At 40.4% G+C, this 27,850-nt stretch overlaps 1 protein-coding gene across 1 annotated transcript in view; it reads left to right on the top strand.

The window, feature by feature from the left end:
* Fbxl17 (F-box and leucine rich repeat protein 17) overlaps nucleotides 1–27,850 on the top strand; it is a 458,141-nt gene that overhangs the window by 380,915 nt on the left and 49,376 nt on the right. The window lies entirely within an intron of this gene.

Genomic DNA, 27,850 nt, shown 5'->3' with positions numbered 1-27,850 from the left:
AGTTTCTAAGGGTCATTTCTAAAGACTTCCGTTTACACATAACAACCAGTGAGGCTAACCTATGCAAATTCTGTGCCTTCAGTAAAGAATAGACACTTAATGCATAAAACATACCAGTTTTTATTTTTTTAATCTATTATTTATTTGTGTAGGTGGGTATCTTATCTGGATGTATTTTTGTGCAACACCTATGTGCCTAATGTCATGGAGGTCAGGCAAGCATGTCAGATCCCCTGGGACTATAGTTACAGAGGGGTGTGAGCTGGGAACTGACCGTGGATCCTCTCTCTGAAAGAGCAGCTAGTCCTCTCTAACTGCTAAGCCTTCTCTCCAGCCCTCCAGCTTGTATTTAAATAGCAGCTTTTGTACATAAAGGAATCCAAACATCATCATGTCCATCACCTCTAGCTACAGACAAAGGGCAACACTGACCATAAACAGCTCCTTTACACACATTTGCCTGCTTTGATGATGAGGAGATGGTTTCAGGACAGGATTTGGAATCTGTTTATAACATGACCTTACACTTTACAAAATACCTTAATCCATGTGATAAAGTTCATATAACTAGGGAAGCAATTTAAAATGTGATACCATACTTTTACAGGAAATACAACACATGGTCAGGAATTGCACGTCTTAGAACTCATGGTGCCGGGGCTTCTGTGAAATGCTTTCGTGGCAGTTGATGAGTCCTCCTCTCTACTTTCACCAAGAGCCGCACAGGCGACCTTTCAAATCTTATAACTAGAGTGACTCTGAAAAGTAGAGTGCTTAGTGAAAGAATTAGGGAAATTAGGAAAGCAAAACACAGAAGCTTGAGCCAACCTTGAACATTGCTCATGTGCTACCTACCAGCTTTGGAAAAAAGAAAAAAAGCAACTTTGATGAAGTCATACTGCTTCACACAAATAACAGGTTCAACCATACTTTTCAATGATTTTATCCAGGTGCAATAATTTTAAGGTATATTTACTATCAAAATACCATGTATGCTTATTCTGTTACTGACTATTCTGAAAACAAAATGAATCACCTCATTTATATGAAGTACTCGCATAATATATTGAATCAGAAAAAAACTGATTTTAAATAAAATTGTTCTCTTTGAAATCTGAAATGCATTATATAGTTAAATAACATTTGGGGGGTAACAATTTGGCTCACAGTTCACTATTAGATTAATATAATTCCCTGGTGGAAACAATTCCTCCCGATCCAAGAGTTCATCATAGGAATAAAGAGGTAGAGTGCTTATGAGTGGATGGTAAATGAGTGTAGCACCTTTGAGAATATTAAAAGATAACCAGTGCTTAGCCTCCTGAGTCCACATGCTGACATCCAAGAGGAGCTACAGGCCTTCCTCAGCTTTAGGAGTTAGAATTTATCTTTTCAGAATGAGTTCACGTCCTCTCTAAAACTCAGACTTCATTTTGTTCTTTTGGAATTGTCTAATGAAAGCGTAATGTAATGTTGAAAGCAAACAGGAAAAGGCGTTTCCTATAATAAACAGATTTTTAACCTTTGACACTACATCACACTCTGCAAGAGTTGAGTCAAGGTGAAAATGCACAAGCAGGATCCAAAGCAATCAGTGAAAGACGTGGGATGGGCTGCATCCTGGGACTAGCTTTGGGCCATTCATGGGGTAGTTACTGTTTCAAGTGTCTATATTTACTATAAGTTCCTTCCATATTTGAAATAATCAGAAAACAGACATTTAGATTCTGTTCCTCTTCCTTCCGGCTCACTTGATAGAAACAGCACTTGGGAAGGCTATTTCTGTTTCCCTAACAACCTTTTACTTACTGGATTGTTTGTAAATCTTACAGTAAAATGATCCTCTACAACAAAGGGAGGGTGGTAACGGTTGCCATGCTGGACAGCCCCTGAAAGTGCATTGGAAAGATTGGAGGTGGATTTAAACACAAAAATAAAACTGGCGAACATCAGTATCTCCCCGGTGTGATCTCGCCCTTTGCCTATTGATCCCATGCTGGTACGTCATCATCTCTAGCATTCCCAGAGTCAGCCATTTCCAAGGCCCTTCACACAGATCTGGCATGCCCTCAGAGTAAGCCAGCGAGAAATCCCTCAGATAACTGCCCCTTTCCTGATCTTCACTATACAAAGGGGGAGATTGGAACTGTGGTTTGGTGAAGGTCACATTGCTGGATCTCAACCTTGTATCTTTTTGTTCTAAATCATATGCTTTGTTTACTGTTGCTCTGGCCCTCCTCAGATACCATTTGTTCCTCTCTGAAACCATGGGGCCTCCTTCTCCCCTTTCCTAACAGCTATCACGTTGGATCCAGTTCCTACATTCTCTAAATTTGTGTCCACCAGCCACACTGACTGGACATCTTGCCCATCCCGCAGCTGGCTTGTTGCTTTCTGGAAGTGATAGATTTTACAGGCTTTGAGTAATTTGGATATTAAACACTATTTTAGAGGAAACCCATGGGTCCTTTCTTTCTCTCTCTCTCTCTCTCTCTCTCTCTCTCTCTCTCTCCCCCCCCCAACCTTTCCAGTTCCTTTTTTTTTTAAAACAGGTAATTTTATTTTGAAAACTATTATGTTCAAATCTACCTTTTTAAGATTATCTTTGATTCTTTAACATACACACAATTATTGTATACTAAAGGAAGAAAAAAAAATTCTAGCTCAGTAACCTCTTTTTATGCTTTAAAGACAGATTAAATTTGTTTTATTAGGTCTATTTTTATTCCGAGTCCAGAAGACAGCGATCTTCACCCAATAGAATTAATAGGATAAAGCAGATGGTAAAGAGGACTTCTCTGTTCTTCACAGTAATTCCTGCTGCCAACAAAGCAGTGGCTACTAAAACATCAAGCTTCAGTTCATTCATACAAAGTTTTAAACATAAACATTCTTAAATGTGTTCCCTTTAAACTGAAGTAGTAGGAAGTGATAGCACTATTCAGAAGATAAACCAATGAGAATATACTACCAGTTCATAAAATTACAAGTAAAGACAAATTTTCTGGACATATGACTAGTCCATTTAGAGAAAAAGTGTCATGTCAATAATTTCCAAAATGCTGAAGTGGACACTGAAAAGAGCTAGATGAAATCCTTCTGGAAGATTGTAGAGTCAGCCAGTGTCTTCCTGAGTATATGCCTTTCCACTGATGTGTGCATGATCTGCTGAACTCGTTATTAGGGGAGACTCTCGGACTTCAGCCAAGACATGCTGAGTGAATCGTAATCCAGAGGAGGGAGCCAGGCACCCTGATTTACGTCATCCAGAATCTGAGGCGTACTGATTGTAGAGATGTTTGTGTATCGTTGAGACCGACACAAAGCAAAAGAACAACACTGAGCTGTCATTGTTCTGATAAAATCAAGATAGACAAATAACCTAAATTCATACGTTTCCAATGAATGTGAACATATGGCTATAACTAGAGGCCAGAGTGAGTTCATGGATAAATGCCTTTGAATTTTAACAGACATTAAATATGTTTTTCTAGAAATTCCTTTTTGAACTAGGAATGTCAAAGTAAAGTCATGTTTGTAAAGAGTTGCAGTAAATTATCATGCGATGAAGTAGAAAGATGCTTATAAACTACTCAGTTAAAAAATGTGTTCGCACGAACAGCAACAAAAATACTAAAGACATACTGGCTTCTTCCACATGTTTTAGAAAAGTGTCAGGTTGCTCCTGGGGAGGCCATCAAGGGGCCACTTGTTCCGTGGACAGTCTCTGAAATATCAGTGGCTTGAATTTCATTGTTCTGCCCACTTAGGGCAGTTTGGTTAGCTCAGTCAGTGGCAGTTGATGTCACCTAGGGCACAGTGCCTGTGTTTGCTTTTGTTGTGCAACACCACAAATGGTAAATTGAGCTAACTTTCAGAAGATGCTCAGACAATAGAAAATACTGATGTGCTGGTGTGTGTGTGGTGGAGGTGGGGGGGTGGGTAGGGGTGGGGAGGTGGCAAAACAGCTTGACCACACAGCTGCCATGGAAGGCTTAGAGGCCCAGACATGGCTTCTGGACCCATAAGCTGACCCCACCCAGTGGGGCCTTCATCTAAGGGGAAGTACCTGACATTCCAAACATTCCCTGTACCCCTAGACAAATGTCAGCCAATCAGGGTCCTGAACCCCGGAAATCCCCTCACCCCACCCCTGCTATGATAAAAAACAAAACAAAACAAAACAAAACAAAAAAACAACAACCCACCCTGCCTGGACTTTAGGTCCTCTGCTCTCACTGCTGCTTAGGACAGACAGAGAGTCCAAGCTTCAAGCTCGAAAATAAAGGCTCTTTGCCTTACATATGGGATTCAGTCTCTATGGTGATCTTTTTTTTTGGGGGGGGGGCTCAAATCTGGACAGAACAGTATAAGTATAAGCAAAACTTTTTCTAAAGTTGAGTGCCACTTTACAGTATTTTTAAGGAGGTGGTAATCCTAGGAAATCTTTCAACTTCATCAGTACACTTGCAGTCTGTATAGTAGATCCTAAATGTAAATAAACAGCTAGCAAAGCAAACTGAATCATTAAAAAATCCTCTGTGCCCACCCCCCATTTCTTTCCTGTGTGCCTTTTAGTTAATTATACTCATTATGTACAAGGGCTGATGTCTGGAGTAAGCATGCTCATTCCCTAAAAGTAAACAAACCAAATAATGACATGATGGCTGAGGGAATTGACAAGATTTTATGGCAGAGAACAACAGAATACAATTTGAATTGCATACAGTATTATTAGAGGAAGTTCCACTTCAAAAGAGATCTCTGTGCCCGGCCCTAAAGATGAGGAGATTGCCCAGTGACTACAAGGACTGGGCAGAGGAAAGAATTCGTTGAGTTGAGTGACAGGGATTAGATACTCAGATGGGGCATGACTCGGACTGTAGAGATGTTACCGCTTCTTATTCTGAATTCAGTGGGAAGCCATTGAAAGGTATTATGCATAGAAATGACCAGCATTACTGTTTAGATTTTTTTGTTGTTGTTGGATTGCCTGGTATGGAAAGAATGGTTGTTGGGGTTGGGAGGTGGGAATCACCATTTTTGGGTCTTTTGCTCCGGTACATGGAGATACAGCCCTGGCAGTGGACAAAAGCGAATTTTGAAAGCTCCTCTGGGTTGTAGAATGAACAGACTATGGTGGTCTGGTGGATTACATTTCCTTCTGGGATGTACGTGGAGTTGTTCAGGGCATTTTTAAGATTACGTAAATGCACAGTTTATAGCTGTAGGGAGTGTAGGAAGGTGTACATGCCTTCTCCCATTCCCCCCTCCATGTCCTGCTGCCCACTCAGTCCCGGAATAAGACACTCCCCAACAAGCTTCTCCTTGTAATTCACAGGACAGGCTCCTGCAGTGACAACCACAGCAGGATTTATTGTTTCGTTGGTATCTGATTCCAACCCTAATTTTTGTCTTTCATACCAGTTCATCTTTCCAATAAACAGAAATGTTTAAATTGGGAGTAAAACCCAAGGAAGCTTTTAGAAGCTCTAAATATTTTGTGTATCTTTAAAATGTTGTCTTTTGTGTTATTTATTGCATGGTGCATATACCATGTCGTATAAGTCAAGCATTGTCTTATCATAATTTAATATGTTTTCCCACTAAGCAACAGTAAAAGAAATTTCAGAGCATTAAGGTTACTTTATCAGACTTAATAATGCCAAACAAATGTGGCTCATTTCAAGTAGAAAGACTAAAATAGCAAAAAGTAACATCAGGAGAAATCAAAACCCGCAGAATAATTAGATTAGGCTTTCAAAAGAACTGGGCCCACAGCCGCCAGCCACTCTCCCAGCAAAGAAATGGAAGGACAGGCCACTGAGAATGAGTTCTTCACCAAAGACTTTGTCTGCTCTGTCATTGTCCTGGCATAGTTTTCAGTATTAACAAGGAGTTTCTTCTCAGTCCTTTGAGGTAGAGAGATTTCCCCTTTCATTGTCTCCCGTTATTTCCCACTACGGACCCGTGTAAGGAAAAATAAATGGTAAAATGGTAACACACAGGACACACTGTTCACTCCTGCATAGGGAGATTGTTTTCTCCTGTCAGATTTTAGGTGGGGAAAATGCTTTTCTAACAAGGAATTCTTCTAGGGAGGCAATTAGGGTGTACATAACTATTGTTTTAAGAACAGCTTTTTCTACAAATGGGTGCATGCTGTGCAGTGTTGACTATAATTGTGGACAGACCCACAGACAGATAAAGACCCTTCCCCTGTAAGAGTCAGGATACATGCCTTCTGCTGTTTACAATAAGTAATATGGCAAGTATCAATCACACTAAGATGTTTACGTCTTTATTTTCAAACTGTGCCTGCCCTATGGGATAGCATGCTGAAGATATTCATAAGCAAAGTAAAACTACCTGCCTCTTCTCAAATCCAAGCATAAAATAATAGTGAGTTTCTGTAGGTAAGTATGATTGTAGCGTTATTCCAAATGCCATATAGCTTCTATAAAAACGAAGCTCTAGTGAGGGTAGGGGAGTCATGTTTGCTGACTTAAAAAGGAGTCAAGGTAGCTCTTTGTGTATTGTTTTGAATCCAATAGTCAAACTTTCTTAACTAAATAAAGGTTTAAAAGAATAAATATTTCACAGTCAATGGTGTGGTAAATTGCCACTGTATATGTATTTCTTTCAAACCTAGTCAGAAGCCCTTTGCTCACTAGTGCTGTAATCTTAGTGGAAGAGCCCAGAGGAGGCCTGTTTTCTCTTGTGTGTTTTCCATGCTGCTTCTGTTGAACAGGTTTTGAGATGTATTCACATTTCCCATACCTCTGTTCAAAGAACAACTCTATTTTCCCATATCAATTGTTATTTAGACTTTCCTCTGTGATTATCCAAGAAGCAACCTTTTCCAGGGCAGCCTTAAGATTTCTGCAAAGTTTTGTAGATGGCAAGAAAATTCAATCACTTTTTATATCATTTATACCATTCCATCCTTAAAGTACTTGGGTATTTATGAATCAAATGCCAAGTGAGGTCAGGTATATGAGCAGGTGAAATCAAAAGAATAATTGTTTACTGTTTTTTTAGTCACATGCAACCTCCCTCATTCTTAATTTCTTGGAACACATGAGGAATCCAGTGTACTTTTGATAACAAAGAAGATGAGTTATATTGATATTTTCTCTCTATAAAGAATGCAGCTTTAAAATTAAAGAATCTTCTCTGAAGAAAATCAGTTAATGAAATATATAATCTTGTGAAAAATAATATTCCCTTTTACATCAACTTTATTTATTAAAGAATCTGTATGTGTTTATAAAGACTTATGAGAACTCACTGACTGTAAAAATTCTTTTCTAAGTTTTGTTTTTTGCACTTGACTAAAAAAAATCCTTTTTTAAAAGCAAGTGATTGTTGACAATGGTTGTTCACAGGGCCCACTCAAGAATTAAAGACTTTAAAGCCCTTTAAAGAGTCTTAAGTACTTACTTGCCCATCCACAAAATCTACTTCATGGATAGAGTCACTGGAGAGTTGGGGTAACCATTGCACTTTCCTGACATAGTTTAATTGCCTGAACCATCACATCAGCATGACTCTGAGCCATTATTTACATAATGTTGTTATGTAATGTAGTTACAGTTCTCATTATTGGAGGCCATTTATTATTTACAACATGTCACTTTGTCATAGCTAGTTCACCAAAATAGATTAACCTTTGCCATTTATAATATTTAGAAGAAATTGAATTAGTAGTTATTCTGTATTTAGTGTTTTTATTAAAAGTCATAGGGCTTTGGGGGTATCATTTTAATACCCACTGAAACCTACTCTGTAGATGGTTTAGAATATGGCTTTTTTAACTGTTCATTCACCTGTGCAATTTTCACTATGATTTTTAGATACCACCTTTATTGCTTTTTTTAAAAAAATGTTTAACCAGCTATTTTATTGTGCCTTATTTTCAAATAAAATTCAAATCTACATTCCAGTAAAAATAAATAAGTTTTCAATGATGGGTTGGCCAAATCATTAATTTATAAGAAAAATCAAGTGTATTCAATACATATAACTAACTGGAAAATATTTTATTAAATACTATGTTTCCTTAATTTATTTTGAACCAGAAAATAAAATTTTTATTAACACCCCCTCTACCTTTCTCTACCTATATTGGTTTTTAATGGAGAAGGGAAGATGTTTGCTCCTTTACCTATCATAGAGAGATTATGACACATGCCCATCACTAACCATTTGCAAGGGTGAGCACATGAACTTACCTGTTCAGGACATGTATGGAAAAGAGAAGAAAGGATGAAGTCAGGCAAAAAGGACATCTAGTGCAATCAGTGAGTGTGCGATAAGTGCACTGAGTATATCTGTGTGCGTGTGCTTATATGTGTGCATGTGTGTGTATATGCCTGTTGGGGGGGGGGTGAGGGTGTATGTATGTGAAACATTAGACACTCTGCATGTCATTTATGTGCCTGTGAGCCACATTAGTATTAATCAAGGAGACTCCCTGTTCCTTTGCTTTAAGTATATTGTCCTCAGTCCAGTGTGAGATTAAAACTGGGACTCTAACCTGGGCCCTTCCATTTTTATCTGTAGAAGCACCCGCAAGTTCCTTACTTCCTCAGCCATTACTGCATCACTTACAAACTGAGGCTCAGCCATTACAGTTGGGTGTGTCTGATATGAGTAGGTATTTCTCTCGGAGCTGGAGTTCAGCAGTGAACTAATATAACGTTAGTTGACATCGAGTACTATTTAGTGCACTGAGGCGATGGAGCAGGCAATCAACTCTTGAGGAGAGAACACGGTGGTTACTCCAACTTTATGTTTACTTTAACCAGGATGTAGCTTTTGGGGGAGGACAAGTAAAATAAGTCTTCAGCCATTTCTACACCATAAGGCTGTTGGAGGAGTCGATAGAGGGTAAAATGTAGTGCAGTGGCCAGCACAGTGTATGTGCTCAGAATGTCAGATATTTTCTTTTTTTACTCTCAAGCCACATTTAATACAGACTGCATGTTTTACATTCCAACTTTCAGTAGCCTCTGAAGCAGGATTTTAAAACCTGTGGTATATCTGTGAACACCGGTAAGGAGTTGGGTGTGGAGAGAGCCCCAGAAGAGTCACTGTTAGGCACACACATGAGCGCAGTGCTACTGCAGAAACCCATGACCCCTTCCCTGCTGCAGGAGCCCTGGAGAGTCAGAAGCACCTGGCATACGCTCTTCCTCCTGCAGAGCATATTTTCACCATCCTCTTTCTTTCTTTGGCCAAAGGCTACACGTTGGAGCTCACTTCCGTGGCATTCCGAGCCGTACTGTAGAGTCAGAGGACTCTTCACAAAGGAACAGGAGCCTCCAACAGCAAACGCTCAACCTTTTTAGAGACATCTGTGACGTATCTGGGGAGACCAACACCAGGCAATGTACAGTAGATGAGAGCTGTAGAAATAGGAGAGGAAGGAAGCAAACACTGGCTTCATGATTCTTTTGAAAGAACTGCAGGAAAAGACTGATGTGGAAGTTGCAGTATGGAAGTAGGCTTGGGAGTTTTTCTTTCTAGAAGCATTGCACCTCAAGTCACCGACCCTGGGGAGCATTTCAGGAAGATTACCACTTCTTGTTTAGTGCCTTTGTCAAGTTAAACTTGGTCACATAGTATTCAAATGAAAACTTCCAACTTTTGTCATAATTATTCTAACCATTGATTCTCCAAAGAACACTGAATCTTTTCATCAATTTTAGGAAAAGAAGGCTGTGAAGTCTTTGTCCTTAAGAGTCAACTGTACAGGGTCAACGCAATTCTTTCCTAGTATGTCGCCATCATAGCCATGAGAAAGTAAAAAGATTTCAGGGGGGCTCAGCTCCCTGCATTCTCCTCTTCTGTTGACCCCACAGCCAAGCACGGGTATTATTAGGCATATGAAATTTTGTTGAATTTTTAAATTGATCTCAGTAATTTTGTGAGGGATGGTTTGCCCAATTTAAAACAGATCATCTGCTGAAATTGCTTTTCAGTTAAAAGAGAGATTCTTCAGAATCCTTTCAGGGCAGATCTTTTCAATGACCTGGTTAAGTCCAGAATGGCTGACCTGTTGGGTAGGAAGACACTGGGTGCGTTGTAATACATAGGAGAAAAAGAGAATCGAGTAGTATCTATGCTAAACCTTGTTAGCTTGACATTTTTCCAGATTTGCACTCACCTGACCACTTTATCTTTTTCAACGCAGCATATTTTGAATAATCTGAACCTCAATTAATGATTATTAATTTGATACAGAGCTCTCTGCAGATGCCCAAATACCATCTGGAGAATGCTAGCAAATTACACAGAATAAATGTTTCTCTACTATGACTCTTTGTACCCAATTAGAAATGCATGTGGCTTTCTGCCATGAAGCTAAGTTTTTAGGGAATCGAAACTGCACAAGTGCAGACAGATAAGATCTACCACACATTCCCTTCCCAGCCCTAATGAAGGCAGCAAACCCATCTCAGGAATGCTCTCAAAGAGTCATTTCTCACAGAGCTCAGAGCCACCTAGGACTTTATAACACTGCCAGCCAAATCTGAGGTTGCCGACCCCCACTCTCCTCCTTCATCTGGCTCCTGATCAGGTCTGTTTTCTTCAGCACTCAGCACTCCCCAGTTCTGCTCCTTTATCTGTTCTTAGTCTGGCTCCTCCTACCAGGGAGTCACAGCCTTCCAGAAAGGGAACCTCTACCCCTCAGTCCTCCGTGGAGAGCAGTGGTTCTTTCTGTAGCTAGTGCCCAATAAATCTTTGTTGAACAGATGCTAAGAACCCTATGTCCTTGAGAATAAATGTAGCATATCAAGCACCATGGTATTTTAGGGAAGAATCTTAACTCTTTGTGGTTAAAAAGAGAATGAATTTTCATTTTATCTCACTGCAGTAGGATATACAAGTTCAAAAGGGAGTCAGTCTTCCAGGGACAGAAAGACAGATTGTGGGACCAGGGAGCAGAGGCTGAGGGACTGGCCAGGATGAGAAGATGTTGACCAGTATGGAAGCAGCTCTACAGCTGTGTTCAGGAAGAATCCAGGAATTCAAACTCTGTTCATCGGTACAGATACAGTAGTTATCAAAGGTTCTGTAAATTCCAGCTTTCTTATAACTAAAACACACCGTCAATTTCAAGGTTACAGACTCCACTTACCTAGACCAGGAATACAAGCTGAGTGCATTTGAAACAAGCACCATGGGACTCCAGAACAATTTGTCCTGAAAAAAAGAGTCCACTTGTTCTAACAGACTCTCACTGAGTGCCATATGTGAGCTAGCACCGCTTAGACCTTGGCCTCACCCCTTCCTCCTCTTCCTACCCACAAGCCACTGGCATGCCAAGCGCTGGAGTCACTCTGCCTTTGAGCTTATTGTTAGTCTTTCTGGAACCCTTCCTTTGGAAGCCTTCTGCCGCTAGGACAAGCTGGACAGTCCTCCGCTGCACACACACCTCATTAAACACCGATAGGAAGTGCTCTGAGCGCTTGGCAGAAACACCTGCCTCAGGAACACTGCGTGACAGAAAACATGGCCATGCTGTATGTCCGTCTGCAGCACTTCCTTGTGCCTGCCCTGGAGTTAGGAATCTTAGACCTTACTCTTTCCAGCATACCCCTCTGTGGACTCCTGCTTCTTCAAAAGTGGCAGGTGACCCTACGCCTTTTGGGTAACTGAGATAGAAAGTTGGGCTATGGCTGCTAAGGTAAATTGAACCTCGTTTCTTTGATTCAACATGAAGAAGCTGGGCTTTTAGGATTCCTTCTGTTATATTTCCCAAGATGAACGTGTGACAAGAAATCCTATTTTAAAACAAACTGTGATCCATGTACTAACTGACAGAAGATATTGGCTTAAAAAAAAAAAAAAAAAAAAAGGACTATGTCAGTCTTAAAGAAATTGGGCACGGCTGTCCTGTTAATCAGACCGGCCAGTTGCTGAACATGCCCTCATTCCTGGCTCTCAGGGACCCTACTGCACTTTCAAAGTCTGTACTGTCTTTTGCCCACTGGGCCATTACCCTGTGGGATGAGGCTAGTCAAGACCTTTGAAAACAACTCATATTGCCTTTTGAATCTGTTTGAAAGGGAAAGTATTTTTAGAAAGAAGAAAAGAGATAATTGAAAAGCTCTGTATTCATCTTTCTCTGCCCTAGGACATTGATTTTTCAGATGTTGTAATGTATTGCATGGAGAAATGGTCCCCTGGACTTTCATACATATTAGTGACTCTAGTGCCCACAGCACTTTCTGCAAGCCATTCACATTCCAAGATTCAGTGTGCCTTCTGGTATTTCTGTCTGACCTCAATCTATTTCAGAATTATGTTTCATGTGCTAAAGGGGAAGAAAGCAGGACTTACTGGTCTCTCACTGGCTCCCCCAGCTTCCCTTGGTACCCATGTAGAGGAGGCAGCTGTAAGCATCATTGTTCTCAGTGTGGTTGGTAATACCCTGGCCTCTGTTCCTAGCTTTAGGGTCCATGTTTCAATCTGCTGGCTCCAGCAATACTACCTTACCTGGTGCATGGAGGAAATGTAAGCTTCATATTCAGAAAATGCTCCACAGACATCAAAATTAAATCAGTGTTCAGTAAAGCTGGGCCAAATCATGTTCCCAGCTTCCTCGGTGGAGAAAGGAGCACCTAGCAGTCTAGGAAGAAGAGCCGTTCAGGGTGAAGCGCAGGTCTTGGACTATTCAAACTGGGCACCTGTCTGTGCTCCTTCCCACCATCTAGCAAGCAAAGTAATAGCTGGCGTAGGTTCAATTCCATACCTGGTATGTGGAGAAATGTTTTGTTTGATGTTACCATGTATTTCCTGTTATGTACATTCTTCTGTGTGAGCAGCCCCCTCCCCTGAGCCACGCTTCCCGCCCTTGGCCATATTACTTTCTGCATCTCCATCCCATTGCCTTCAGCTGCGACAGATCTATTAGAAGAGCTATCAAACCATAGAGGGTCTTATGCCTCTGATGCTTTAATACTGTATTGAGTGAAAATTTGTAGAATATGTGGAAATGCATCCATCCAGTAATTACCCTCCGTATCTTATTTGGTACACAAAATAGAGGTGGGTGTCTAATTTAAAAGATGTTCTGAAGAAGTTTCATGGGCTGTAATATGTCATATGTAAGTATGCTCCTAGTATGCAAATAAATTAACCTTTCAACTGGATTGGAGACAAACAGTCGGTTACCTTGCACATAGGAAACCTTCTGTTCAATAGATAGGTTTAACAGTGTTATGGCATTTTGCTCCAGTTGCTGTAGCCAAGCTGTGTTAGTTTTTAAATAGTTTTCCCTTTGAATGTTCTTACAACTGTATCTTGTGGCCTCGTAATATATGTATGATATCACATTTTTCCAAAAAGCTATAAACAAGGAAGTTCAATGAAAATTAAAAACCTTTTTAAACCATGATTTTGACAAGAGCAGCGTAGTTCCTGTGGGTAGCTTTTATAGCTTTCAGGCAAGGTGGTGACAGATTATACCGTGGAGACCTCTGACACACTTAACCTTGGTGCACATCAAGTCTGTCTCTTCAACAGGTTTATTGCAGGATAAGGTACGTCTTGCAGAAGAATCACTGCCTTTGGCGTTGCTGTAAATTTGGCTTCTCCTAGATTTATATAAGGTGTTGTACAGAAGTCATTCAATTTTCTCAAAAGTTCAGTTCAGAATTTGGTGTGTGAATCTGTTTGTATGACAGATGTCATCACTCCATTGTCCCGTCAGTTTGGCCATTGATGAAGCCTCAGGTTTGTGTTAAGCTTAAGTGCCTCCTCACCTTGTGACTAATGGTCACCAAGTTTCAGTGACTAGGTGATAAATCCACTATCAGGAAGACTTACAGATTGTGTGTTGATATTCACTCCTGCAGTTTAAACAAGAATCTGACAGTTTTGGCCCCTTCTGTCATCAATTTGTAAAATTTTTACATAAGGAACAATATGTCATTTTAAACGTTTAATTGCTAAATACATTAAGTGACTTCACTGAAAACGCCCAAGTTCAAGCATGCATCTTGCAGCTGCGGCCGGAAGGTAGATCTTAGGTGACTGCAGGGTCCTGCTGATGAGCCCTGCTCCCTTATCCTGGATTTAGTGCCTGTCCTGCTTGCTACAGTGAGGAATGCAGGTTAAAGTACTTTTCCACAGCTCACTTCCATCCTAGTAAAGGAGGAACATCAACTGATACATGAGGTGGAGAAAAGCAAAGCAGTGCGCCATGTGGGAGAGTGAAGGTGAGGATCTATTGTCAGGGAAGGTTTACACGAGAGAGGAAACTTCTAAAGGGAAGACCCCCTCCCACCAAAAGAAGTGGCACCTGAGCCATGAAAGCTCACTGAGAAGCACAGAGCAATCTGGGTGAAGTCACTTGTGGAACAGTGATGGGCATGTGGCTTTAGAAGAGGGTGAGGAGACCCAAAGGTATTCTGTCTTTATGGCGTGACTCTGAAGGAAGAATTCATAAGCTGTTTGTGACTAGAAGGATGAGGGAAGAATCCGTGAGCTTCCCATGACTATAGATTGCGTGCATACAAATGACCAGGTCATCAGGAATCAAGGCTTGGGCCCTACTGAGAGCAGGGCAGTGCAGAGAAGCCGTTTGATAGGGTGCAAAGTGAGGCCAACAGACTTGTTAAAGGACCAAAGACAACTGAGAGGAAAGGCGTGCAGAGGATGCCAGTGGTGTTACCCCAGTTCTCTTGTTAGATGTGCAGAAATCCAGTCTCCATTTAACCAGCAGCCTGCATACTTGTTTCCTTTCTGATGCAGTGAGAATATTTGTCTGTACGGTGAGCATGGCCTGAGTAGCATCATATTTACAGATGTCAACAAAGCTTACAACGGTCTAACATAAATAGGGACACTGTTTCAATAATATTAACAAATATTACTGAAGCTAAGCTGCCAAATGGGCAGGTTCTGTAGCATGATGCCTTCCCGGAAGTGCAGTTCCCATGTAATGCAATCAGGGAGGATCGAGGGACGGAATAAACAGAAGAAAACAAGAGCTTGTACAGGACTTCGCTGGACTACAAAACAAAATCTAAGGAGAAACACAATCAGCAAGACAGCCACTGGGAATCCAAAGAAATATGATGCATAGCACCCTCTTTTTTTTAAGACATTAAAGTTTCATGAAAGCACTTTGCCTAACATACCTCAGAGGGCTACTAGGAATTTACTTCTGCCCTTTATTGAGGGTTTTCAGTAGTGCTACTCGTTCAAATATAGATGTAGATGTCCGTATATCAAATGCAGAAACAAAGATGGCTATCTCTGTGTGTTTTTATGTGTGTTTTTACATAGACAAACAGCACAGGTATGTGAAGATAAACACCCATACCCTCATCTCAATTTTAAATATTTGGCTACTGTAATTAATAAGAGCAGTGACAAGCTGAGAGCTCAAAGAAGCTACTTAAGTTCTTTGTCCACATGAAGTTGAAATTCAATTTGCAGGTTTTTTGTCCAAATTAATGATAAGATACTAACCAAGATGTCATGAAAAAGTTTTACATTGAGTTACGGAATAGGTTCAAGTTGTAGATCTACCAGAATTCTCCAGTGGCCCTGGGTGGGACAACAGCTATCCTAAGAAGGTTGGGAATAACTGTAGATCTTGAATCACTTCTGTCTCTGCCACCATCGGGCTCTTGCCTGGGCCTCCCAGGGAGATCAGCTCCCTGCCAGAGCAGGCCAGCCTTCTGTGGCAGAGACACCTCCTGGGGCCTTTGCATTTGCCTGTACCCTACGGAAGGAAAGGCAACCTCAGTGAGAAAAGAGGAGGTCCGTCACACCAGCACACAAAAGTGAGGTGGGCCGAAGGTCTGCTGGTGGCCACTGCTGATATTCCTGTGCCCTCTGCTAAATAGAAACACACCATTGAGCCATTAGCATCCTGTCTGCCCGATGGAAGATAAATTCAGTAATCAGCTCGTTTCTGAGATGATCTTAAGCCAGTGTTACTGTTAACTCATAAGATTTCCTGAGGTGTCCTCCCCACCCCCATCCTAATTCTCAGCTTCCTTTAACTCATTTTGGAATAAGCCAAAAAAAAAAAAAAATCATAAATTCTAAATCAAGAACTAAAAATGGAGCTGAAGTTCATTGATTAAATATGAAAGTGAGCGTCTTCAGCAAAACGAAGGCCAAGCTTTGAAATCTTCACTGAACACTGGTTAATCTTAAACTGCCTTGGCACTGGTCTCTTCATACAGTTTTGCATATCAAGTGTTTACAGACTAAATAGTACATGAGCTTCAAGTACACTGTGTCATTTAATGTCAGTGAGCTAACCCTGTTTATTCGGCGGTGAGCTTAGCAATTGAAATCATTTGCATGAAAGTGCTCAGTATGCTACAATTAAGAAGCAGAAGTTCAGCTTTTAAAAAGACCATCTGTTTCTTGGTATGTTCCTTGCACAGGTTTGCCTTTCATCTCTCACCTTCTCCGAGAAGATGCACAGCTTCATAAAGCTTTGATACTATTTCATTCTTGGGCTTTAGAGAATGCTCACTCTCTGGATTTTCAGCTCTGCTCTTAGCAGCATCCTTGCAAGATCATTTTAAACCCTCAGTAATCCTAGAAATTAGAATAGGAAATGGGGAGCCTTCTCCCTCCCCATATTTGTTCTCTTCCAGGGAACTGTCAGTCACTGCTGGCAGCCAGTGGCAATATCTGTAGTGGCCAGCTAGCAACCTATTAGTATTTACAGTTAGCAACCTATTAGTATTTACAGTTAGCAACCTATTAGTATTTACAGTTAGCAACCTATTAGTATTTACAGTTAGCAGGGCTATCGTCAAGGTTTAGAAAGTGACCATTTACACATTTCTGCAAAGTAGTCTTAGGAAAGCATAGAGATGCCATGCAAGATGCCATGCAAGGCTGTGAAATAGGAAATCCTGCATAGGATTATTAACCTCAAAGTTGCTATGTGTGTGTCTTAGTCATCAGCACACCTTTGATTATACTCAAAGACTAAATTTTTAGCATGTTAGTGGAAAAACAACTCCATATTCTGATTATTTTTAACTTAGAAAACAATTTTTTTTCTTTCTCATTTTGTTTCTTGTTTGTTTTTTTCAAGACATAGTTTCTCTGTATAACCTTGGATGTCCTAAAGCTCTCTTTGTAGACCAAGAGGGCCTTGAACTCACAGAGATCCACCAGCCTCTGCCTCTTGAAGCTAGGATTAGAGGTGTGCACCACCACTGCCCAGCCAGAAAAGAAACATTTTAATCCTGTGTGTTTGAGACATTTCCTCATTCAATCTGCTCAAAAGATAAACTTATTTGGTGAAAGATCACTAGGATAAAGGAAAGAGGCAAAGGGTTCTGTAGTAAAACAGCGTGTTTGATGCCTAGGAGCCACCAAATAGTGGAACAGCTTACTTAAGACGTTTATTTTCTTACATAAAAATGAAGGATGATGATGTTTGTATAACATGAGTTCTGGAATAAAAATAGAAAATTTTAGACTTGACTTCATTTGAAATGATTAAACAGAATACCTATTTATTGTTGGATGTCTTGGAGGAGAGAACATCCTTTTTTGGAAATTGCATATTCCAAGATCACATTACTCAGTGTCATTTTTATCATGAAGCTACATTTGAAAGGTAGGCAGAAGATGATACAGTTGAGAGGAAATTACAGTAGAAAAGAGATTGGAGTGAGTGAGGCAACCTTCACACACACACACATACACACACACACACACACACACACACACACACACATACACACACTGTGCTCACACGAAATACGGATCTGGGTGGGTTCTTGTAGAGATTTTAGTTTTAACAAGGCACCTTCCCAACCTCTGTTGAAAATTTCATTTTATACTTTAAAAAGCATGACATTAAAACATGTTTAGGTTTATATATAGTTCATCAAGTCTTGGGAAAACAAGAGGTTGATTATTATAGTCCCAAACCATCTAGTCTTTATTAACTAAATATGAATATGACAACTGGGACTGGACTTGGTGTTTCCTGCCCTGTCCACACCCCAGACATGGATTCCGTGAGGTCTGCACTGATCTTCATCAGTTTCAATTTGTACCAGACTGCCCTTCTGACAAAGCAAAAGGCTCCAGAGTTCATAGCACTAATGTTCTTGCAGAGGACCAGGGTCAGATCCCACCACACACGTGACTAACAGCCCTCAGTAACTCCAGTTCCAGGAGGTCCAGTACCCTCTTCTGGGCCCCCAAAAATCAGTCATACACACAATGCATATACAGACATGAGGTCAAAACACTCATATACATAAAATAAAAATATTTCCCCAAAAAGAAACAAAATACCATATTGTCTAGAACAAGAAAGTATGAAGTTGGCCTTTACATAGTGAGATGCATTATCTGCTGAAAGCTGAAGAGCTTAGACATGCAGATGATGACGGTGGAGATGTGGTACCACATTTCCTTCCTTTGTCTCATGTCATATGTGTAGAATTTTTTGAGCTAAGAGATGTCAGCCTGATTGAAAGTGGACTGGATGGAGACAGCAGGAAGTAGCAATGATGATGAAATGTTTGGGAAGTCAAGTTTCAGTTGAGGTCTTCGGAGCTGAACAAGTCAACAGATAAGGCCAATGTAAACATGGCCCTCTTGCTTATCTGCTGATAAGTAAGTACCCAAATTACTTCTATTTCTCCATGCAAAACTGCATGTGTGTTCCAAAATCATGACCCAGGATTAAATTCCACAAGAACAATATGGTTCACTGAAAATGTCCCAGAAGCTAAGAGGAAAATCTCATTACTTTCCTAAGTTCTTCCAGAAAATATTTTTCCATGCTACTTGTGGAAATTTTGCTTCACATACAAAGAATAAACCATTCCTCCCAATAAGCTAACCAGTGTGGGGACTTGTCCTCATTAGTGAGTGCCGTCCTCTACACCCGCCAAAGACATGAGAGCTAGGGGTGTCTGTCTGTCTGTCTGCCTCCCTCTCTCCCTCCCTCCCCCTCTCTCTCTTTCTTTCTTTCTTTCTTTCTTTCTTTCTTTCTTTCTTTCTTTCTTTTTTTATTGTTGGCATTGAATACAAATCAACACTAAATCTGAGACCATTTTTAGTGTTAGATTCCCAGATCTAAAATAGGGTATACAAATAAAAATTGGCAAAAAGGGTTTTACTTATGTTTTATACTGCTTGTAATGGTTGAGAATTCTTCATTTAGAATTAAAACACCCCCCTCCAGAATCCACATGGAATATATTTTAGGGAATGCCAAAAATAATGAAAAGATGCTTGGGTCTAAGCAAATAATATATTTAATTTTTTTTGTTGTTGTTTTCAAAACGGGGTTTCTCTGTGTATTTTTGGTGCAGGTCCTGGATCTCACTCTGTAGACCAGGCTGGCCTTGAACTCACAGAGATCCGCCTAGCTCTGCCTCCTGAGTGCTGGGATTAAAGGCGTGCACCACCACCCAGCCTAAAAATTTTATAATAGAAGCTAGTTTTTAATCTACACAAAATGTATCCTATTATTATTCTTCATTAAGTACAAAATACAGTTCAGTGTGGCCATGTTCATTTTTTAAACCATTAACCAAATAAATAGAGTATTGTCAATTAGGACTCTTTTGATCACAATTAATATAAGCTTTACCTCATTTGATTAAAAAAAATTTAGAGGAGGGTAACTGTGAATGCAGACCAACACAAAATCATAAAGTCACTTAAACCTTACAAAAGTATTTTGCAACTTTAAAAGTAACTCAGTTGTGGGGTTCTGGAGCATGATGGAGATGGGCTATAGTAGCTCTGGATATAATGATTCATAAACATCATGGGAACCGTGGGAAGAGAATGGGCGCACAGGTACCACCACCAAAAGTAATGGGGGAACTGGACCAAGTCAAATGCCTGCAAATCGCTGGCCGTGTGGATGAGATACACAGCAGTGCTTGGGCCCATTAGGGCCTAACCTCAGTGCTGAGTGTGCCTTCATCCCACGTAAATGCAGATAGAAAAGCTGGCAGTGATCTGATTCTGGAAGGAAAATCTCACTGCTTTTAGGACAAGGGAAAATGAATAGTAGCTGAAAATTAGGAGAGTCAGCAACTATCATCACTTATACCTGTGTGTCTCAAAGTCACAGGTCCCCAGCTGGAGGTGAGGGATGTTAATCTTGCTCATTATTTTCTTGAATTTTCAACAGTCCCATCATTTGGGTCTCTTCAGGTAGAAGAAGTGAAGTGAGTGTAGTCATCAGACATGAGGGATCTGCTCCCAGACCTTGTCAACCCCATTTGAATTGACTATACTGTCTGCTGTAAAACATCACCCCAGTTCTAGAGAACTCTTTACAGGGTTTAGATAAAAGCTGGATACTACAGGAAACATTTTTTATCACTTGCATTTAGAGTTCCTTTTGATGAATCTATAAGGAATATCCCTGTTGTAGAATGCAATTGTCATGTGATATGCTGGTAGTTGTACTTCATACTTAAATTGTGTGCCTCAGTATCAAAACAAACAGGCTCAAAGATCATAAAAGAGGAGTTTGAAGTTTTTCTCCTCTTTTTTTTTTTTTTCCTGTCTCCACATGTGATTATCCAACCAAGAAATTTCAGTCCTGTCTAGCATGTGTCTGTGTGCTGTCTTCAACGGTGCTAAAATTCTCACATTTTGTCCATTACTTGGATTTGAACTTTCACCCACAACTGGCACTATTTACAGAATGAGCAGACTCACTGTTAGGAAGTTCAGTCTTGAACGTTGCCCTGGGCATGAGGATTAGAGTGTGTCATTTCACGCCTTCACCTTGGACCTGCAGTCTTCGGGCTACTGGGCATCAGAAGTGGATGGCCGGCCGGCTCCACTCACGGTTTCAATATTTTCACAGAGGAACTCCACATGCTCTGTGCCTAAATAGAGCTCTTCGCAGCCCAGGGGACTGGAAGGTGATGATGTGATGGTCATGAGCACATGACCATCCCTCCAGGCTCCTCTCCTTCCCTCCAATGTTCCAGATCAGAAGGAATGTTGCTTCTTTAACCCAGCAGTTTCTCTGTCTCCATGGCTCAGCACACCCTTCTCCACAGCCAACACAGCACAGAGAATCCAGCAGTAGGTCAGCCCGTCTGTCAGAGCTGTCAATCACCACCTTCTCTTTGCTATTCCTGACAGTTCTGCTGGCTGTAAGTCAAGCGGTCCGCTGCCTTCCCCTGTCTTCCTCAGAGGCATCTCTACCCTCCAGAAATCTCTTAACAGTTTCCTAAGTGTTTATGGAGTGTCTCTTGAGAAAGTGCATCACTGGAAAGATACAATATAAGTGAAATATGACCACTTTGTTTATGATAAATAAACAAATAATTATTTATTTATCTGTTGTTTGTTTGTTTGTTTTTTTTTTCTAAGACATGTAACACTGGCTGTCCTAGAACTCACTCTGTAGACTAGGCTGGCCTCCAACTCACAGAGATCCACCTGCACCTGCCTTCTAAATGCTGGGATTAAAGGCGTGCACCACTGCACCCAGTATGACTACTTCCTTTAAAAGTCACGGACTCTTACATTGCCTGCTCTCAATCATAACCAAATCAAACCACTGGTGCCCATTCCGAAGGGTTCTCGATGTCTGCCTCTACTTCAGGCCTTTCTTAAGTCCTTCTGTAACCTTCTCGGAGCCTGAGATTCCTTGGCCAAGAAATGAGTGGCAAGACTAGAACCGGAACCCACCCATGGGGGCTCCATACTGTGCACTGCCTTCAGCATTTCTGTTTTACCATGTGTGTGTGTGTGTGGTGGTTGTGCCTGTGCATACGTGTGTTCAAAGGTATGGGCACACATGTGCGCCTACAGAAGCCTAAGGTTTATAACAGATGTCATCCTAAATCCCTCTCCACCTTCACTAATGTCAGTTCCTATGGCTAGCCAGCTTGCTCAGGGAGTCCCCTTTCTCTGGTGCACTGGGAGGGCAGTCCAAGGATTTGGGGACTCTCAACTCTGGTCATACGTGATTGCTGTGTCCACTGAGCCTCTCCTCGGTCCTGCGCTCCCTCCTTTCCTAGTGGTCACTCTTGTAGACTATTATAGGTATTCACGTGAATGTGTCTATGAGATTATCTGATTTTGATTTATTTTCTGTGAATGAAATCATAATGCATATATCTTCCAACAGCATGCCTTCATTCACTTAGCAATATTCCTTTGAGATTCATTTATATCGATTCCTATACATCTAGTTTATTCTTTTAACCAAATTATGGCTAAAACACATTTGTTCATTGCCCATGAAATGAATATACCATATTTCATATATATATTATGCATGTGTGTATCAATATTTATCAACATTATGCTTTTTCATTTTTCTGTATTGCAAATGATCACTTCATTGAATTTCCCTGAGTACAAAGAAGCAATATATCTTGCTGGTTACTTTCCAGTTCTCAGCTCACTAGCTTACCTTAGACCTTAGACAAGTTATGTAAATAATCTAAATTTCATTCTTCTTACTATATAGCCATGATGAGAATTAAACGAAATCAATATATTGGGTGTTGAGGTTTGGCACATAGCAGGTGCTGCATAGAAAGTGAACTGTTGTTCTTGTAAATGTCTACATCCTGGGCTGTGCTTGTTTTCATTTTAATTGGTGCTTCCAAATTGCCCTCTAGGATGGCCACATGGATTTATGCTTTTCTCAGCAGTGTAGGAGGGTGTCTGCTTTCCTAATTCTTGCCCACACCTTTATTAGCAAACCTTTTCATTTGCTGCTCTGCTCAATGAGAAATGTCTTCTAGGCAACATTTTAATTTGCATCTCCCTGATTACTAGTGAAGGTGAATAGTCTTTATATATTCATTGGCCAGTTTTATTTCTTCTCTAAATTATTTATTCGAATTGCCAATTTTTCTATTTTTGTAAACTTTGGTCAAATATATATTCTTGAAACTGATTTTTTTTTGTTATGTTCTACAAATGTTTTTTCATACCATACAACTTAAATTTACTGTGGCTTCAAATACCCTTATCTTTTTTGAATGTAACTTTGGAGACCACACTTATCAAGCTGTTTCTTAAGTGCCTTCAGTCTTAAGGGTTGAAATTTGAATCCCACCTCTGCCAGTTCCTGATCTAAGACATTAGACAACTTAATGTGGCCTCTTGGTGCCTTCATTTCCTTGGCTATAAAATGAGAGTAAGGAGTGTCTACTTCCTAGGTTTATGTAAGTGTAGGAATCAACGTGTGCAAAGCCCTTGGCACTAGGCAACACTGTAGGGGTGATTTCCCTTATTAAGTAACCCCTCTGCACCCTGGAGTAAAAAAGATCTTCTGTAGTGTCCCAGTTATGTTATTTTACTTTTCTTTCAATGCTTGAGTCCTTAATATACTTGAAATTCATTTTTATATGTGAACTTGGGATCTGTGTATTTTAATATAGGACCATGATTATCTCTACATCTCTTCAAATCTAATTTTCCATCTGACTTGATGTAATACTTCTCTCATAGATAAAGTTTCATATATTTATAGGCCCGTGTCTAGGATTTCTTCAGTCTGCCAGTCTATTTCGGCACTAATCTGAGGATATTTGAAAGGCTGCTACTTTCTATCAGCTGGTTATCTTGGAGAGCCATCTCTGGCTCCACCTCCTTATTCCTTTTTTTTTTTTTTTTTGGCATTAATGCACTTATTTTTGCATAATAAAAACAATAAATGTCTTAAACTTAAGAACTGTTGGTCTCTTGAGGAGACTACAAGAATGTATAGATTTTGTTGAAGAGAAATGTCATATCACAGTGTGTTTTCCATAAATGACTACCGTTCATTTTAGAGCTCCCTTTACAGCCTGCTAATAGATTTTTGTAATTTTCTCCACAAAGCTGTCTCATATTCTGTTACATCTGTTCCTACTTAACACTATATAATCTCATTGTTGCTGGCAGTGTGATTTTCTTTCCTTATCTCGTTCATTCTGAGTGACTCTTGCTCATATTTGGGACACAGTTGATTTTATGGCTCTTGATGTTGACTCGCCACATTTTGCTAGTGTCTTGAGTAGCTTATTTCAGTGTCTGTTTTTATATTTTTTTGGTTTTGTTTTTAATAAAGCAAGCATATTCTTTGAAATCCGGATCACTTTGACTCCTTGTTTACTCTTTCTCTTGGTTACTGACATTATCTAGGGCCCTGAGTGAAGAACATACTGGACGCTGAGGTGCTCTGGCCTGTCCTTGCTTGGCCTCCATGGACACTTACACTCTTGCATCATCAAATTGGACTCTTGCTATAGGATTCAGATGGTGTCTACTACACCATGCCATTTCTTATTTTGGACTTCTTAAAATCAGCCCAATTATCTGTAAAAGTCTATGTCAACCTTCTGTATTTATGAACCTCTTACTTTATATTTTTTTCACTGATTAAATTTGAAGTGTAGGCTTCGCATTTACTTCATTTGCTTCTTTCTTAGCTTTAAAAAGCCTCGGGCCCAATTCTGTTATTTCTTTTTGTCCTTTAACAGGCTCTTTTCTTGAATTCCTTGAATAGATTGTCCCTTAATCCCCCATGGCCAGCCCTTCACTTTCCTGTAACCTCCCTCCCCACAGCTACATCCCACACTGCAAGCAAATAACTGCGGAGACTCTGAGAAGCATTCATTTGAGCAGCTTATAGTGAGGTCACTTTAGTTCAGTGTACTATGTAACTCTCCAGGAATGATTTAGTGACTTGACTTTTCTTAGACCAAAACCAATGTATATCCAATATATTAACCATTTAAGCAGCAAGATGAGTGCAAATAGAAAAAGACCTGTTTGTCTTCCTTGGGTGTAACTTTTATCTCTGAAATGTTTGCCTTCCTTTGGACATGGACAGTACTTCTGCTTTGGTCCCTGTGCCTCCAGCCGAATGTTGGTGGGATTCTGAATGGGATTCCTTGGGGAAGCCTCCCCCATCACTGCACTGGGCCCTTCTGCTTGCCTCTCTTGTCTCTGTATTTGAGCTTTATATTTTATTTAGAGCTTCAGAATTCACTGGCGAGGATGTAAAGAGATACTGATATTTGTAATGTGTGTTCTTGGGAAATCCCTGAGGCAGAAAGTCTTTAATTAGTGAGGAAAGTAAGGGTGTGCTACTTAAGCTCCTGATGCAAGGTGTGCTGGAGAAATGTTTGCATTCAGGGGAAGCTGTTTCAGAGGCCCCTGGAACTAATAGCCAGCCATTCCTTGTATTTCCATCATTCTTATTGTTACTTAAGGATTTCAGAACTATTTCATTCAACCACTTTCTGAAAGTTCCTTGTGCTCATTAGGCAAGGCAGCTAATTATGGCTTAAAGCTCTGTTAGTCTGAGGAGTGTGCGAGTTTTGTGTAACACTGAGTAATAAACATTGCCTGCATACAGTAGGCATCATTATTTGAGGCTAATTTGACAGGCCTGAAACACTGTGCACAAATTGTGGTTCATTCCACAGAAACTTGGCTCAATTGTTCTTTGTGAAGGTCTCGGGATCCACTTAAAGGAGTTAATAATGAGTCTTCAGAATGCCCTGGCTGGGAGTGTCCATCCTCCATGCTTTTATTCAATCTGTATTGATCCACATTATAGAATTCTGTTGAACTTTGCCCATTTTCCCCTAGAACCGCACTATAGATTGCTTTAAATATCTATTTATGTTCATTAAAGTCCATAAGCAAAGCCTTCACAGGTTCCGTTTATCATAGTTCAGATCAGAGCAGGATCTCTCCTGAGAGCCGCTTGGTGTACTACAGCCAGCAAAGTCACCAGTGGCTCAGCAGAAAGCCCTGATTCACTTCAGATCCTGCTTTCGGATCCCGGGGTGAGGCTCTGGGGTTTTATATGCATTCCTGCTTCCCAAACTGATGTTGAACACTCTCCAGAAGACCCGGCTGCTGTTTCTCACCACAGGTTTTGTGCTTCCTGATCTGCCTGCTGAACTCTTTTCCTGGACTTCTCCAAACCCGTGTCCGGATGCTCTCCGCCCTTTTGTGCTGCACAGCTTAGCTCACAGCCACACCCTAAAGTCTTCTTTTTCCCAGCAAGTGCTGGTTTTTCTGCGCTTTTGAAATCAAAGCTCTTCAGAGAGGGTTTGTATGCAGATTTTGGTCACACATCTCCGTTTTGATACATGGATTCCTTAAGTTGGAATAAGTGGACTTTTTTTTTTTTTTACTTGAAAACCTGGTATACTTTTTAATGTATCCTGCCCAACCCTTTTCTTTATATTCCAGCATTCAAGAATTGTGTCTGAGACACAGTAGATATTTACAACCACTTGCTGAATAAGAAAATTAATTCTTCTACATGTGGGTTGCAGTATGTGAGTTTTCATGAAATAGTGAATAATTTAACTATTACTAAGTAACCAAAACATGTGAGAATGAGTTCTTTGCATATTGCCCTGGAGTGTGGTATTCCATGTTAGTTATTTGTCTGGTTTGTTTGCTTGGTCTTGCTTTGAAGAGTTTGTGGTCTGCATCTGTCCCAACCCAGGGACTGTGGTGACATTCTGCAGGTGTTGCACGTGTTGAGCCAAGGTACACACATTGTGGATACTACATAATTTCATTTACAGTGCAAAGAGACAGCTATAAAGTGACATGAGTGATGGTTAGCCAACACCCTAGTACTCCTCTATTCCGATCATGGCCATGGCTTTCAAATTAGTCATCTTTTGAAACCCTTCCTATTCATTATGCTGTAGTCAGACTTCAGAGCACTTTGCAATGGAACATGTGTGATGTGTAAATGGATGGCCTTGCTCAAGGAAAGGTAGAGGAGGGCAGGGTGCAGAGGTGCAACTTGGCTGTTAATATTTTGGTCCATTCATCAAAGAGTTATTGCATATGTCGTGAGATTTTTATCTGTTTTGCTAAGATATTTCTATTCAAACATTGGACCATATTTTTAAGTCTGACTAGGAAATGTCTGCCCTTGCATTTCAGTATTGCCTTGCTTACCATGGAGAGTGAGAACTGCTGGCAAGATGTACCTAAGTGCAAATGATTCAGTTTAACGTAACAGTGGGATGAGAAACCGCCTCAGTGTTGCAGAATGCTTATGAGGATGTGCAGTAGTGCTTTGTCTTGTTCAGACTCTTCAAATGAAACACAAGTCTACACTTCAGGAGCTTTTGAATCTCTGTGGTCACTTTTGTTTATCTTAAGAGAAAACTCACATTTTGTTAGCCATGTTCCTAGACAGGTTCCTTAACCCTTTTTACTTTCTTGTCTCTGTGAGTTTTATTTTATTCTCTACTGAAGTGAAGTGAAATGTTGGAGTCTAGAACAGTCAGACAGACTTGAACTTGGATCCTGCCCATGGTTATTGACCTTGGTGCTTCAGGTCCTCAGCATCATCTCCTCCTTTATATGGAACAGATAGCCTCTGTGTTACCAGAGTGGGATTGGAGCTAATTGTGTATATGTAGGGCAAGGCAATTAGCAGTGTCTGCTGCAGAGAGAGTGTCCACAGCAGCCTTCCTTGGTTGCTGTCCTTGGTTCACAGCAGTAGATGCTGTGTAACTTGGACCTGTATAAAATGGGTTTTGTCCCTTTTGTTTTGTATATGATGCTTATGATGGTAATGCTGTATATAGATTAATTTACACTTAGCAAGCACTTGTAAATATAGTACCTCTTGAATCCCTGTGATGTTTAGGTAGCATACTTTCCAAAGTCATGTATTAGTAGAAATTATTCTGACTACTAGACTAGCCTGTCATCTAGTTTCCATGAAAAGGTCAAAATATACATTTCGATCCTCAGAATTTAACCTGATTTGTTAAACTCCTTGAGAACAAAAAAGAAAAAAAAAAAAAAAGGTTTGCTCTAGGCAAGCAGTCTGCCTCTCTTCCTTTCGACTCCTTTG

Source organism: Onychomys torridus, chromosome 23, assembly GCF_903995425.1.
Source record: "Onychomys torridus chromosome 23, mOncTor1.1, whole genome shotgun sequence".
Classification (NCBI taxonomy): Eukaryota; Metazoa; Chordata; class Mammalia; order Rodentia; family Cricetidae; genus Onychomys; species Onychomys torridus.
Note: the sequence above shows the minus strand (reverse complement) of the source record. Positions and strands in the feature narration are given on the sequence as shown.